Below are 14,232 nucleotides of genomic sequence, written 5' to 3' on the forward strand. Positions count from 1 at the left end.
AGCGTCGAAGAAAATCTTAATATCGGTCTAAATCTATCCCATACTGGTATTGAGTTGTGCTAAGATTATTCTGAGTGCAGACCTAATTATACTGTATTTAAATCACCTTTATCATCAAGGAAATTTTCGTGTTTTTTTCTTTTCTCTTTCTTTTCTATTAGAAAGAATGAGGTCGCTACGAAAAGATAGCCCCGGGGAAATATTGATTTGGCTTTGTTTCTGCTGTTTTGTTTTTAAAACAAATCCTTTTTTTGTACAGGACTTAGTTGGTTATTACGACACAAAAAGTTTAGACAAAGAAATAAAAATAAAAAAAAGTTTTTACAACAAAATTTAATTCTACATTTTTATAGCTAAAGAAAGTTATGATTATTTCGCAATACGAACGCGGTGCTGATTTACGGTAGGAGCGGAAAATGGAAGTCGATAACCGAGTTTGGTAGTAAGCACACAGAAATGTTCAAAAGAGTCACGTGTCAAATGTTCAAATGAATAAATCACAAACATTTCTATACTATAATATTATAAAGAGGAAAGATTTGTTTGTTTGTTTCGAATAGGCTCCGAAACTACTGGACCGATTTGAAAAATTCCTTTTCCATTAGAAGCCGACATTGTCCCTGATGAACATAGGCTACTTTTTTTTTTTTTTTTTTTTGTTTTTATGTGTGTTTTAATGTTTCCGAAGCGAAGCGAGGGCGGGTCGCTAGTCATCAATAAGATGAAAAGCACAGAAAATGATGTTAGAGTACGGTCTTATTTTTCTTCTTACTAGCGTTTATAACTACACTGTTATAACTTTTTACTGATGGTAGGATCTCTTGTGAGTCCGCAAAGGCAGGTACTACCACCCTGCCTATTTCTGCCGTGAAGCAGTAATGCGTTTCGATTTGAAGGGTGGAGCAGCTGTTGTAACAAATACAGTAAGACCTTAGAACTCATATCTCAAGGTGGGTGGCGGCATTTACTTGTAGATGGTCTATGGGCTCCGGTAATTACTTAACACCTGGTGTGCTGTGAGCTCATCCATCCTTATATCCAACAAACAAAAAAATTACATAGTATATTCAACCAAGTTGTAATAGATAATGCGAATAGAGCATTTTATTTCACGATAAAACGTGTATTTGTTCGTTTAAGCTTGAAATTAGCTTTGAACATCACAATATGTAAAAAAAAAAGCTTTACAGATTATTACGTCCCCTAAAATATTTTATTTGCTAAAACATTGCAATCTAATTTGGATTTTAAATGAAACTCGTAAACTAAATTGACAGAGCTATCGACTCAGTATGATAAAACCTTACAAAAGGAAGTCATCATCATCATTATCTTGCCCTTCTCCCAGTTACCTGGGGTCTGCGCAACATGTTTTCTCCTTCCATACTCTTATATCATATACCATTTATTCGCTCACTCCCCTCTTACCTATATCGTCTTTCACGCAATCCATCCATTTCGTCTTAGGTCTACCTCTTCCATAGAGGAAGACCCTTCCACATTCATAGTTAACATTTTCTTATCAACCTCATTTTTCTTTCGTCTCATCACATGTCCATACCATCCCAAACGCGCACTTCTCAGCTTCTCTGTCACAGGTGCCACTTTCAGACTTCCTCTAACATATACCTTGTCACATGTATCCTTACAAAAGGAAGTAAGTACATATAATTACTGAATTACAAGCTACAGATTACAACAATTACAACTACTTTCAATAAAACAGGAACCAACAATAAGAAGTTAGAGTAGCCATTAGTAATCTCGGGCAAAATAAAGAGTAACGATAAATCTATTTACTACTACTACTACTACTACTACTCTAATATTTATTTACACGTCCTTACGGATCCATCAGATCCAATAACCTTTGCATTAGACGCTTTCAGCTCTAACACTAGGAGCAGGCTTAGGGACCTCGGTAACCGTACTCGTCGAACTCGACAAAGAGTTCGCCGTGCAACCTAACCCATGAATCAGCTCGCTGAGTTTCTCGCCGGATCTTCTCAGCGGGTCGCCATTCCGATCCGGTAGTAGATTCATTCGCGAAGCAGCTACTCTTGAGCTGTTAGGTCTCCTGCGGAGGCGCTCGGGTAGCTGTTAGTAAATCCCACCCCTCTTGGCTTAGCTTTTGCTCGCCCACCTGTCCTGGTGAAACTGGAAAGGCCTCCGGGCCACCAGTAATAATTTAATCATAAAAAAAAAAAAAAAAAAATTTTTTCTTTAAAATAAGAATGTTTTTTTTTTCCAGAAAACATACGAAATAAATAGAATTTCCCAATAGTCTCTATTCTAAGTGCACCAGTATCGCAGAAGACCTGCATTCGATTTTCTAACTTAAGTCCACAGCAGTAGTACCATATAGTTCAAAATAGGAATAAAATATATACACTACTAAAAGGTACTTTTAGTACAAATATATTAGCACACAAACGCACACAAATACATGTGTGTGTGTGCCTTATTGTTACCAAATACAATTATTAACAATGTCTCTACAGAATCACATTAAACAGGCAGTTATTCAGTTAAAAAAACCCAGCTAGCGTCGCCCATAAATAAACGCTGACGTAAACCAAACTTAAATATAAACAGCCCTTCTGAGTCGTCAGTTAATTTATCTCGTAAATGTCGTCAAAGTGTTGTCGTCGAAGTAATTAATTAATTTATTATGTCTTTGACGTTTTTAATTTGTGTGTTTTTAATGTTTAGAGTGATGTAACAGAAAAGTCTTCGTTTAGTTAAAATGCCACATGACAATGAGTACGTCTGAATAATGTAAGCATTCTGGAAAATCCATTTCCGGTAGGAGATATATTCGCGAAGCAGCTGCTCTTGAGCTGTTAGTTCTCCTTCGTAAGTGTTTTTTGTTTTTTACACTGGAGAAAATAGCCGGATCCCCACCCGCGCGACAGGTGGGGGTATGTGGGAATTGAACCTTTTTATTTATTTATTGCATAGATTTGTGGACGAGCTCACAGCTCACCTGGTGTTAAGTGGTTACCGGAGCCCATAGATATCTACAACGTAAATGCCGCCACCCGCCTTGAGATATAAGTTCTAGGGTCTCAGTATAGTTACCACAGCTGCCCCACCCTTCAAACAGAAACGCGTTACTGCTTCACGGCAGATGTATGTAGGGTGGTGGTACCTACCCGTGTGGACTCACAAGAGGTCCTACCACCAGTAAACTCACAAAACTCACTAAAAACTTACCTCAGACCGGGCCGGCGCCCAGTGGGGCTATTGAGACGACGGGACGGGGTTGACGCAGAGCACATTACATCCATCCCGCCCTCCTCTCTTCTTGGCTGAGCCCGTTCTCGTCCGTCCATACAAAGCTGACAAGACCTTCGAGTCAAAATTTATCTCTCTGTCTTAAAAAAAAGGTATCTATTTGGTGGTACGAGTATGTGAACTTCATACTTGAGCTCTAGATTCATATTCTTCTAAATTTAAATTCATTTTGCTCACAAGAAATTGAAAGCTTTCGAAATGGCGGTATAAGATATTTTCAAATTCGTGTTCACATTTACTAAATTTTTATTTTTATTTCGTCATCTCTTTGAATACACTTATCAACAAAATATATTATGGTATCTTATAACTTATGTCAACCTACAATTTAAGACCAGCTGCCTGTCAAATGTGAACTCCTAACCTCTTTTTTTTTTCGGGCCGTGGGCCGAACCTCCAACGAGGTCCCCGCGCCTAGGGGCGTGTGGGGTATGTGGGACTTGACGATCTGCAAGGTGTTGGGAGCAGACCGCGGGCTCAAAAAATTTTAGAGTCCTACCGCGACTCCCCTGCACTCTTACACCCGACGACAGATCTCCTCCGGAGTCAAAACCCGGTCAGAGTAGGGGGGTTCCCGCGGTCTACACTACAACCAGACACGCGGCATCAACCCGCTGAGTTTCTCTCCGGGACTCCAGGTTGCAATTCTGATCCGGTAGTAAATTCATCGGTGAAGCAGCTGCTCTCAAGTTGTTAGGTCTCCTTCGGAGGCGCTCGGGCAGCTGTTAGCAATCCCATCTATCCTGGCTGAGTCTCTGCTCGCCCACCTGTCCTGATGAAATTGGAAAGGCCTTAGGACCACCAGTAATCCTTCAATAATAATTAAAAAATCAACTAAAACTTAGAAACATAAAATATCCTTCCAAACTTACAATACTGTTATTTCTTCTTCGTTTCGAATAATAAAAATGGGTGTCGTGTGATAAATCCCTGTTGAAAACTTTGAAAAATCATTTCAAAAATTTGGTGTACGTCTTGATTTATGCTTACCCTCATATGCTGTGGCGCGAAGATAAATAGTGCTCTTCAAGAGATTTCCAACGCTTATTTGGGCTGAATCAACATTTTCGGTTTACTGTCTCCTTCAATGTGTAAAGTTTTCACTATATGTCATCTTTTGGAAAAAATTATGGTCGTTGGTGAACAAACCTCCGGTAAACTATATCGGCAGTGATAGATTTGTTATTGTTTCATCAGATTGCGATTTCATTGATTCAATCTTTGTATAATTATCTATCTTTTTCATTATCGTACCTAATTAATTATACCTAAATTTTCCATAGTAAGCTATTCATCAAACCAGTAACTTCAAACACGCAATATTAGAGCCTTCATTGAAATTAAGGTTTAATACTGGCTTGTGATTTACAATAGTAAGACCGTAGTACTCACAGCCAAGCTGTTACTAGAATTTGTAAATGATAAAAGAAAGAGGTAGTCAGAAAGAAAGAAATAAGATAAAAGATATGCAATAATTCGGGTACATTCCCAAATTTTATACGTCCTTAACACGAACGGTTATTATTTAGATAATATGTGAATGTTATTTCAGAAATTTAATTAAGTTACATAAAATTGACTTCGTACGTTTCTTTATGAAAATAATGTATCGCTATATTCCACGAACGAATAACTTATGCGTCATTGATATTATGTAATAGACTGAGCAAAGTAATTGTCGAAACATTAACGATTCTTTGAAGTAGATGCTTAAATAACAAGATTTAATGGATGTGTGTGTTTTACTTTTAGGTCTTGATTTCAACTTGAAATTATTTAAGAGCTTTTCTCATATTTGAAAGCTCAATACCAAAAATTCCAGTTCGGTAAAATTAGCTTTTGGGGTATACACAAAAAGAAATTATGACTGAGCATGTACATCCATTGTTAGTATAATTTACTTTTGTTCGGGATTTGAATTATTTAAAATAATGAACTAATTTTGTATGTAATTCTAATATGAATCTAGTTAAACATTAAGTATCTTATGATTCTAAATCCTATATTATATTCATAATATAAATTTGAGTACATTATCTAATACTTCTGTGTGAAAATACTCTAATCTAGAGACGCTTCATCTGCATTTCGGACAGTAAATTTAATGAATTATATTTTCATAATGGCTTCTACCACAGAAACCATAAACCACAGCAGTCCAAATGTGGTTAACAAACGCAACACTATCTACGAAGAACGTAACAGATAATCAATCATATTGACCACGAATTATACTTGTTTTTTTTTTTTTTTTTTCTTGTTTCCTACCTATTCTAATAGCTTTGAAAGGCTATTTTAGCTTCTCCTTGACGTGTAGGTGAGCTCACGGGGCTCAAACCGGGAGTGTTGCTAACACTGGCCCTAGCAAGAGCAGTGCGTCGCAGAATTTACCACCGCATCGGAAACGCGGCCCACTGAGAAGATCCGGCGAGAAACTCAGGGAACTGTTCTAATGGGTTAATTTACTCATCGAGCTCTTCGTCGCAAGCGACGGGTTCGGCGAGGACGGTGACCAGTGCTTGAAGTACCTAAAAGCACCGTTAATGGAGCGGGAGGATCCGTAATGACGTGCTTAGGGCGACGTCGACGAATTTTACTTATTACTGTTTTAAACTATCGCAGCTATTTAGATTATAAACACTATTATGTAACAGCTTCTTACCACGATTTTCATATATTACATATTTCATAATACATTCGACCGAAATTTTTAATAGTGGTAGGACCTCTTGTGGGTCCGCATGGGTAGGTACTATCACCCTGCCTATTTCTGCCGTGAAGCAGTAATGCGTTTCGGTTTGAAGGGTGAGGCAGCCGTTCTAACTATACTGAGACCTTAGAACTTATATCTCAAGGTGGGTGGAGCATATACGTTGTAGATATCTGTGGGCTTCCGTACCTAATTAACACCAGGTGGGCTGTGAGCTCGTCCACCAATCTAAGTAATAATAAAAATTAAGAAAACGAACAGTGTAGAGCTAAAACATTTTTTGAATTAACAGACAAAATTGAATCCTTTCATAGCGCGGCCGGCTCGTTAGACCACAATACGAACCAAATGTGGTGAATACTTCAAATCCTTCAGTTACTATAAACAACGTTCTAAAGTAATTCGGTTTTGAGCGCCGAAGGGACCAACATAATTATGTGTAGGTTTACGAATCTCGCACATTAAAATTTATACTTCATTTTGTGGGATTCTGAAGGGTTAATTATGTAACTTGGTATTTTACGACGAAAATCTGTTATGATTTGATTGAAATAATTTTGTGTTATGTTTTGTTTAATTTCGAAAGGAATAATATTGAAGAAGTGTTGAAAATTAAAACATTGGAGTTGTTCTTAATGTATCCTACTGTGTTACATCTGTTTTTGTTTACTTATTTCAGCTTCTCATTGGCGTGTAGGTGAGCTCACGGGGCTCAAACCGGAGTGTTGCTAACACTGGCCCTAGCAAGAGCAGTGCTTCGCAGAATCTACCATCGGATCGGAACGCGACCCACTGAGAAGATCCGGCGAGAAACTCAGTGGGCTGTGTCTATGGGTTAATTTACTCGTCGAGCCCTTCGTCGCAAGCGACGGATTCGACGAGGACGGTGACCGGTTCTTGAGGTGTTACATCTGTTTATTAATTTCATTTTACATCAGCTTAATTGTGTGATATGTTTGTTTTACTGATTATTTTCATATTTATTTTTAGTTTACAATAACCGCCAGCGGTGAACAATTAATATTCCGTGAACAGATGTGTCGAATGAAATAATTTACTATCGATTTTGTATTAATTTCATTATTGTGATTCGAGACATAACTTAAAATCATTTGTGTACATAATTAGTGAAATAATAAAAACGCGATTTTATAATCTTCTTAAAAAACCACATATCACATTTATATTCATAAATCCCGATGAAAATTCTAAGAGATGAAAACATATAATTAAGTCATCAAATTATGGGTAATTCAGAAAAAAATAATAACGAATAATTTTCTTACTCCTCACGCAAATTATATTTGAACGACTGATTATATTTGAAGACCACTTTAATTTCCTTATTACTGCCAAAGATCTTTGAATCAAACCCCGGTTTCGCATTTAATCAAATAAATTTAGCCAATACCCACTTGAATCCATTAAAATAAAATAGAAACCGGGGATAAGAGCCATCGTACCGTTTGTAATACAAACATTTATAATGAAACCAAAATCGGGAGTTCGATAATGAGTTGAACCGCGTAGTTTATATGAGGCCAATCTCCCGCGAGCGAACATTAACGAGTCTAACACAAATAAAAACCGGTAACGGCTGGCCGTATTCCGGTTATTACCGGTTTTTTCGACAGCTGAGAATGGGGCCGCGTGAAATATTTACCGGTTTTCCGGGGACCGCGTTCGTAGTTTTGTTTTATGAAGTATTTAAATACGTAGTTATTTTTACGATGGGCCTTTTGTAGCGGACAGCATTTGAAGGTTTTTTTTTGGGAGATTCACAATTCGAGTCTATATTAAATGAATAATATGATATTGTATGTATCACTACATGGTATAAAACAAAGTCGCTTTCTCTGTCCCTATATCTGTCCCTATGTATGCTTAAATCTTTAAAACTACGCAACAGATTTTGATGCAGTTTTTTTTAATAGACAGAGTGATTGAAGAGGAAGGTTTATATGTATAATAACATCCATTAAATAGTGGAGAAATCAATAATAAATTACAGTTTCCGAAGCGAAGCGAGGGCGGGTCGCTAGTATAATATATTCAGTGATCATTAATGTATTACGAGGATTTTTTTTTGTTACTGATAGTTTGAGAGGTGTTTAATGTTATTTTAAACTTATTTGTGAACGACGAGTTCAGATGATTTGCTACCATCGCAGGACCAACATTCAGAATATTCACAGGAGCGCAACCCGTTCAAAATCCCAGTAATTTTTTTTATTGCTTAGATGGGTGGACGAGCTCACAGCTCACCTGGTGTTAAGTGGTCACTGGAGCCCATAGACATCTACAACGTAAATGCGTCACCCACCTTGAGATATAAGTTCTAAGGTCTCAGTACAGCTACAACGGCTGCCCCACCCTTCAAACCAAAACACATTACTGCTTCAAGGCAGAAATAAACAGGTTGGTGGGTACCTACTCATGCGGACTCACAAGGGGTCCTACCACCAGTATATCTTGACGAGATTGAGGATAGGATATGTATCTTTAAATGGAATTGCAAGAATCCACATTACATTATTTAACGAATAGAAATTGAGGAATAGTTTAAGCACGTGAGTCAGCTCGTTACCTTACCACCTCGGCTTCAATAGCGCCGGTTTTACTCTTCAGTGGCCCGGATCTTGCTTACCGCCGGATTAAACAACATTTTAACGATAAAGGTTAGAACAGTATGTCAATTTTAAGTTTATTATTTAAAAAAATGCTTTTGTTGTGTTTTGATATGTATGTATTTGTCAGAGTAAGAACTTAAGATTTTGTTTTAACGTATGTGTTTTACATAATTATACATTGTTTACACGCATTGGTCTAGATTACATGTAAATAATCAAAGAAGAAACACTGCAGCTAAATTACCTACCTATTACCACCACCACAAATGTAGGCACTAATTATATGGAAAATTTGTTAAAAAAAAGTCCCAAATATATCGGAAAGCCGTCAACAATAATTATTTTACAAAAAAGTCTTATAATTGATTCTCAAATGTAATTATTCTACTTATTATAACGCAATTTGTACTTACTGACAACTAACACTATATACAATTATTATTTCTAGTTTGTAGGCATCTAAATATTATTATTTATATTCATTTTTCGATATGAAAATCAATTTTTAATATCGGTTGTACCGATGAAATAATTATTGCATTTTATAAATGTAATAATTATCTCATTTACATATTAAGTTCACCAGTGGATGTCTGTGGGCTGATAGAATAGAATAGACCAAATAAATTGGAGTCGTCACTAAGAGTTAGTAAGGCCAGTGTGCCACGACATATTATACTTTTTTGTACTTTTTTTGAGCTTAGTTTTTTTTTATTTTATTGCTTAGATGGATGGACCAGCTCACAACCCACCTGGTGTTAAGTGGTTACTGGAGCCCATAGACATCTACAACGTAAATGCGCCACCCACCTCGAGATATAAGTTCTAAGGTATCAGTATAGTTACAACGGCTACCCCACCCTTCGAACCGAAACGCATTACTGCTTCACGGCGGAAATAGGCGGGGTGGTGGTACCTACCCGTGCGGACTCACAAGAGGTCCTACCACGAAAATTGTTTTACTTTAAGTTTTCATACTGTCCCTCCCATTTTCTAACTGCTATTCCACCCACGTGTAGGTGATGACAAGCATTGCTCCTTGTATACGTGTACAGAATACCCCTGGGTGAAATTAGCCTATTCGGCATCGGCTCACTGGATACATTCTTACCGATTATCGCGTGAAACTTTGGATATCATTAGTTCTTACCGATTATCGCGTGAAACTTTGGATATCATTAGCGTATGCTGTAAACAATTACGATATCTCTAAATTAGATTTTATTTTTGAACGTTTTCACACAGATGTAGTTCTCAATTTTCGCACTGTGAGTTTGTTTATTTGATCATTAAGTTCAATTAATTTCAAATTATAACAACATTATAAAAAACGGTGATAGTGTACGTATTTGGTATCTCTTCTATTTTATCTCGAAAGTTGGTTAGAAAGTTTGGTTGGTTTCTTAGAATATCAGCTATATTGATCTCACAAAATAGCTCTTGTCTTCAACGAATTACCGTTTTGGTATTTAAATAAAAATAAACCAATAATTATCGAAAGGTTATACGGAAGGAAGGCGCAAGTTTTTGTAATTAGCTTACAGTGTTATACTATACAATTGAGATTTTTACCTCATGCCTTGAAGTGCTCTGAGCAATTGTTTGAGATGATTCCATCATCTCGTTTTTATCATCGCACCGCCTCCCACCGGAGTAGAGGTCACCCATACTACCTGGAGCCACTGCGTTCATCCACAGTGCGTTTCCAGAGATCTTTTTTGCCACGTACCAACCGATTTTGGAATGAGCCCTCCACGGTGCTTCCCGAGCGCTATGACATGACCGTCTTCAAACGAGGCTTGTGGAGATCACTTAACGGTGGGCAGCGGCTTGGCTCTGCCCCTGGCATTGCTGAAGTTCATGGACGACGGTAACCACTCACCATCAGGTGGGCCGTATTCTCGTCTGCCGACAAGGGCAATAACAAAAATGCGTGGCGGTTGTGATGTCTATGGGCTTTGGTAAGCACAAATATTAAGTAGGGAATGAACTCTTCTTGTATTTTTTTCAGTATAACAATTGGCTTCTTGCCATGTCATTGTTGCTTTTTCAAATCTTCATATATTATATCATTATATATATATATGACGGCGTTAACGATATTTATGTTATATAGCACGTGCAATAGGAGTGACTCACACAAGCCAGGTGCGCCGGCCGTGTCGTTCCACTCGTAAACAACAGCTGCAACAGAAGTGACTCATAAGCCAGCTGCGCCGGCTAGTATAAAAAGGCGGAACGTGCCTTGAAATGAACATTCGTTCGACTGCGTTTGCCCGGTGCACTTACTACGTTGTTACGTTGTGTGATTCAGTGACTGTTGTACGTACTGGTTAAAGATTGGATAAGTGTTAAAGTGAATTAAGTTATCATATTGTTGATTAAATCAGGAATCAAAAAGTGACCTCCTTTTACTTGGTGTTTAACAAAATAATGTCTACCCTCAAGCTTACATCAGAAGTGAGATCAGGACTCTACTCTCACTGGCGTGACGTGTTTGAACATGTTCGAAGTACAGCAAAAAAAACATGATGCAGATCAGAATACTAGTAGTGGTACGCCACAAGAGCGTGAATGCAGCATACGTAAGTCGTGTAATAACGTCTCTGTTACCTCGATGGAAGATCTGAGCCACGAAGAAATCGTCACATCTTACGTTCTGGCTCATGTTGCCCAGTTTGACTGTCGACTTCATCACATGGCATTTACTAACGGAAATACAACACGTAACAAGCTAGTGCAAGAAATTAAGGCAAGTGCAAATCTCAAGTGAAACTTCGATCGCAATAATGGATCTGTCATGACGAGTGGGTAGTTCCGACACGAATCGTTTTTAAGCCAATGACTACTGCTAGAGTTACATGGCACTAGTACAGTAAACCAGGACATGAGACTGTGAATTGTCGCTGAAATTTTAGAATCTACCCGATTCAATACCAATAACACTACACGTTCGATGACTTCGGGCTCCAGCAAGCAAGCAAACAAGAAAGCAAGCAAGTTTCCGTGGGGAAGAAAAATTGACACATCTGAAGTCGTCGTGACCTGTAAGATAAGACTTCCGGTGCGTTCGTGTCTGGCGATGCGGCGGTGTTCGGGTTCCGCTGGCGGATGCAGGTTTTTCCGGTGAAGTGCGTGCTTGTGCGTGCTTGACAAGTGTTCGCGGTTGGCTTCCTCAGTGTGGGAGTAACATCGTGTAGCCGGAGCAAAACCTGAACAACCTCCTCATCCGTGGGCGCCCGGCTCTCGCCTGCAAGTCAGCTGTTACGTGTGCGGTGATGCGAGTCATGTAGCTTCTGGGTGTTCCATGCGCTACAAGAAGAAAACGACACTGCTCCAGGTGCTGTGGCAGGTGCAACCAGAGACGTCAACGTGTGTTCCAGAGCTTCAGTGTGTTACAGATAAGTGGTTTTGGCTTCCCCTTTATGTTCCATTCAGGGTTAGAATGTAGTCTTATAAAACAAAGTCATAGTAATTTATTCAATGGTAAGCGGTTTCATGAACAAGTCACTCTTTGATCTGAAAGATATTCAACTCGCCCTTAATAGTGCACGTTGTCGAGTAACAGGGTTTACTCCAATAGAATAGACGTTTGCCGTTCAGGGTAGTTCACTTGAAATATCTTAAAGTTTCAACAGAGTGATAATCCCTCTAGATCAGATCTTGATTTAGCACGGTCGAAGACCGGCGAAAACATAAAAAAAAGGGCACAAACAGAAGCTTGGTTTAGTCGAGGCAAAGCTAAAGTCAACCTCTTTTCCGCTGGGGATTTTGTTTTCGTAAGTTGACCGAAAATGTAAAGGTCCCTTCAACATTACTGCAGTTTTGGAAAACGATAGGTATAAATTGAGACATGTAAATAGTTCTAATAGAGTGTACAAATTTCCCCATGAAAACTTACGTGAAATAACTCGAGGCCCGTCAGGCCTACTAGAAATTTCTGAAAATTATAGTGACGATGACGTGACGGCGTACACAGATGGGTTAATTAATCTTGTTCATGAAACTGATCTTAATGATGACGACTCTATCACTGACAATAGAAGCGACATTTTTGTCCGCAAATAGCGATACAGCAAACATAGTCTGTGGGTAGTGATACAATGTCTGTAAGCTCAGGCACCTCAGGTGCAGGTGTTGGAAATGTAGAAAGCGATGGTCGGTCTCGCACTATTTCTGAAGAAATTCCGTATAAATGTTCTGGTTTATGAAATGTTTTAACAAACGCTACCGTACACGCAGATTAAAAAAAAAAAAAAAAAAGAGAATTGTATGTGGCTAGAGAGATGTTAATCCGGACTAGCAAAAAAAAAAGAGAAAAAAAAAAAAAAGAAAGTGTGAAGTCATTGAAGGGTCTGTCCGGTCCAATGGCTTGGCTATAGGGATTTTCATCCAGATTAGCCACAACAATTAGCTACAGGGATTGCGATTCGGTCTAGCATTATCCGGTCCAGTTCGAAAAACTGAAGGGATAACAATTCCGGTCTAAGTTAAAAGGGACATACTTACATACCTGAAGAGTTTTAAATGAACTGGCCCAGGTATGTAAGCAGTCTGAAGGTTATTTATAGCCAGTATAGGATTTTCTGAAGAATTATGCGAACCGAACCGTACTAGATTGTTAATATCATAGACCACGTTTTAAGTTGCATCCGTTAATGTCAGGATGAACGAACACGTTTGTTGTTCACAGACATACCATAAGAATGCGCGCACGAGGACGAGCGCACGTCAGTATGGCCGTGACGGCGTTAACGATATTTATGTTATATAGCACGTGCAATAGGAGTGACTCACACAAGCCAGGTGCGCCGGCCGTGTCGTTCCACTCGTAAACAACAGCTGCAACAGAAGTGACTCATAAGCCAGCTGCGCCGGCTAGTATAAAAAGGCGGAACGTGCCTTGAAATGAACATTCGTTCGACTGCGTTTGCCCGGTGCACTTACTACGTTGTTACGTTGTGTGATTCAGTGACTGTTGTACGTACTGGTTAAAGATTGGATAAGTGTTAAAGTGAATTAAGTTATCATATTGTTGATTAAATCAGGAATCAAAAAGTGACCTCCTTTTACTTGGTGTTTAACAAAATAATGTCTACCCTCAAGCTTACATATATATATATATATATTATTTTATGAAAAATCACATGTATGAGACGAGATGCGGAACAAGATGAACTTGATTTATTTGTGACCGTAATAAATGGAAATGAGGTGGGATGAAATAGAGTCTCAGTAAAACGGTTATTGACCGAGACTTCAGGCTTTTTGGAAAAGAGAACCCGAGAAGCGACGCTCATGCTTTTAATTTTTGCACACTTATTTACTTTTACAAACGCTAAAAAGTTAACAAACTCCATTATTAAGCCTGATGAAATACTGAATTAACAAAATAAAACGATTCCCACAATTCGTTTCTCCTATTCCCATCAAAAAGTCCAGCCGTGATGACGTCATAAACTCACGCAATAAATAAACTAATGAATTAAAACAAAAGTGCACAGCGGTATTGAAATTGTCTATTTTTTTTAAAAAAGCACGATAATCTCGCAAACCCATAAATTTATACTCAACGACAATACGAAGTTTCCGTTC

Source organism: Bombyx mandarina, chromosome 16 (genome assembly GCF_030267445.1).
Source record: "Bombyx mandarina strain Sakado chromosome 16, ASM3026744v2".
In the NCBI taxonomy this organism is placed as follows: Eukaryota; Metazoa; Arthropoda; class Insecta; order Lepidoptera; family Bombycidae; genus Bombyx; species Bombyx mandarina.